The sequence below is a fragment of the Mus caroli genome, chromosome 8, assembly GCF_900094665.2.
Source record: "Mus caroli chromosome 8, CAROLI_EIJ_v1.1, whole genome shotgun sequence".
In the NCBI taxonomy this organism is placed as follows: domain Eukaryota; kingdom Metazoa; phylum Chordata; class Mammalia; order Rodentia; family Muridae; genus Mus; species Mus caroli.
This window is the reverse complement of record NC_034577.1, coordinates 21,293,196-21,296,171: the sequence shown is the minus strand read 5'-3', so window position 1 is coordinate 21,296,171 and position 2,976 is coordinate 21,293,196. Positions and strand designations below refer to the sequence as shown.

The following is a 2,976-nucleotide window of genomic DNA, read 5'->3' as shown; positions in this document are numbered from 1 at the left end:
CCAGCACATACGATGGTTCCCAAGGATCTTGTTCGGACCCAGTCACATGGAAACACACCAGGAAGGCATCAGCGCTGAGAACTAGAGTCTAGAGAGGAATTCAGGGTGGTTACTCATCCTGGGCACCAAAGCTGGTGACTAAGCCAGTGACCTTTATTTCAGGATAGTTTAAGAGGCACGTTTTCATCAACCATTGCACAGTGAGAGAAGATAGATGCACTGACTTACAGCGCTGAATGGCTAACACTGGGGCATCTCAGCAAATGGTTTCATGGTTCACATTACATGGTACTCATGACCCCTGGAAAAAATTCATTCCAGTACTGACAGATCTATAGCTTTCTGGCTTAACATGTAAGGCAAGCCATCTTTACTTCTCCTTTGTAGTTTTTTTTTTTTTTTCCTCACTGGTCTTGGCTTGATTGGGCAGCATAAACACAGTGCCTTCGCTCTGGGGCATTCTGTCAGCCATTAACTGTGCAGGGAGTCCCAGCTTGAGCCTTAGCCTGGCTTAGACATGTCTGAGCAAGCCTGAAGAACTGCAATGTAGACCTGCTAGCAACCTATGTGTGCCTGAGATAGTAGAGCCTCCTGGGAAGGATGAAAGAATCAGGCACAACCTAGGTAACTTAGATGTTGCTTGTATCAGGAAAGGAGCCACAGAACACTGTTTGGTGAGTGGCCACAACTGCATTCATCCATAACTCAGCCCCCACTGGACTTCTTAGGAGATGTGGGGAATGAATAGGATGTGTATAGGAGAGGGGAGTGGGGGGTGGAGATGGGGAAGAAGGGAAGGAGCGAGGGCAGGAGGGAAAGGTATGGTTTAAAGCAATACATTGTAGTCACTGGGAAATGAACTCAGGACTGTTTTGTTTTGTTGTTTCTTTGTTTAAGAATTATTTATTATGTATACAGCATTCTGCCTGTATGTATGCCTGTAGACCAGAAGAGGGCACCAGATCTCATTATAGATGGTTGTGAGCCACTATGTGGTTGCTGGGAATTGAACTCAGGACCTCTGGAAGAGCAGACAGTGCTCTTAACCTCTGAGCCATCTCTCCAGCCTGAGGGCTTGTCTTGAGAATTAACCATAGTAGAGAGAGGTCCTGCCCTCAACTTTTTTTTTTTTAACAGTAATTTAAAGTTTATTCCAGCTATAATGCAGGTGATTCTGACTTCAAGGTAGCATCACATGGCATACTTCTGAGTCCATTCCCGAGATATTCTGTTGTACTTATCTCTGTCTGTTTTATAGATCCGTGCAATCTCTGGCATTAGGGGATCATCTGGGTTTGGATCACATAGCAGTGAACAAATGGATAAAAGAACTTTAGAAACAGTGAAAGCAGGAGACCCCTGTGATCTTAGAATATCAAGACAAATGCTGCCATTACTGTTAATATTCGGATGATAAATTCTTGTTGTAAATGCAACCGTAGGTGGTTTGAAGGGGGAGTCTGTAGGAAATGAATTGTCAAAAAGAATACACCACCTTGATATGGGCTGTCATTAGGTCCCATAATTGTGGCTTGCCAATGAAACATGTCATCTCCAACCTGCAGGACATTGTGCTGGAGGGTCACGGGCCAAATCACTAAGTTCCTTATTAATCCGTTTCAGCGCCGTAGTCTGTGCTTTTCGCCGGGCTCCTCACTATCTCGAGGTGTACTCAAAGTTCTGGCCAAAACTCTTGATTATCCCAGCGGCGGGGAAGGGTTGTCTCTTCTTCTCACACCGGCTCTGCCAAACACAGGTGCCGAGGGCCGGGGGGGCCCCCCTCGAGCTGCGTCCTCGGCCTCCTCCCCACGCAGCAATTGGTGCTTCCCCATCCCTACAGGGCTCATGGACACAGCACCCTGCTCTCAACTTTTATGGCAGAGCCTAAGCTTCTAAGGCCTTCAGCACCTCTGCAGTTGCAAGGTCTTTAGCACTCAGCAGGAGGTGTCTGTTTCCAGGGTCCTAGAAAGAAACCTTAAGCAAACCAAGGGGCAGGGGAAATGGCCAGTGAATAGATTTGTGCAGCTCTCAGGTCTCATCAGAGGCATCTGTCACATTCCTTTCACAAGGGCTCAGGGAATATCTTGGAAGATGGTGCAGAAAGATTGTAAAAGCTAGAAGTCTGCTGCGCTCAGGAACCCACATCCACGGCTAGCACAAGAGTTGCACAAGATCAAGCTAGTCAACATTCTAGCAAAGAGGGGCTCATGAGTCCCTACCCCTAGCTGAGGAGTTATTTAACAGTTAGTTGATGACTGGCAGGGGAGAAAGACTTAGTTTCTTTAAGGGTGTACTACCTGGTAGATCAACCATAGTCCAGTGTATGAACCTACACCCATGGATATATGGATTCTGTAGAATATTGAGGAAGAAGAAAGAGGAGGGGGGAGGGAGGAGGAGAAATTGGGGATTGGGTGGCAGAAGTATAGATTGGGTCTGGGAGAAGTTAGGAGAAGGAGAAGAGGATGGATATGGTCATAATATATTGTATACATGTATAAAACCATTAAAGAATGAATAAAAGATTTTTAAAAATGGAAAATGTGATGATTTGGCCCAGAGAGTGGCACTATTAGAAGGTGTGGATTTGTTAGAATAGGTGTGTCACTGTGGGTGTGGGCTATAAGGCCCTCATCCTAGCTGCCTGGAAGCCAGTATTCTGCTAGCAGCCTTCAGATGAAGATATAAAACTCTCAGCTCCTCCTGCACCATGCCTGCCTGGATGCTACCAGATGTTCCTGCCTTGATGATAATGGACTGAACCTCTGAACCTGTATGCTAGCATAAATGAAATGTTGTCCTAATACGAGTTGCCTTGGTCATGGTGTCTGTTCGTAGCAGTAAATCCATAAGACAGCAGATTACCAGGAAACTGTCTGTATGCTTTGAGCATATTGGGAGGTATCCCCAATATCTAGAAATATTGGGGATACTTTAACCCCAAGTAAGTCGTGAAAGTTAAGTCATCATCACTCA

The 2,976-nt window shown here is 45.8% G+C and overlaps 1 pseudogene; it reads right to left on the bottom strand.

Annotated features, from left to right (window-relative positions):
• Positions 1-1,141: 1,141 nt before the first annotated feature.
• On the bottom strand, positions 1,142-1,576 carry LOC110300364 (annotated as a pseudogene).
• Positions 1,577-2,976: the final 1,400 nt, after the last annotated feature.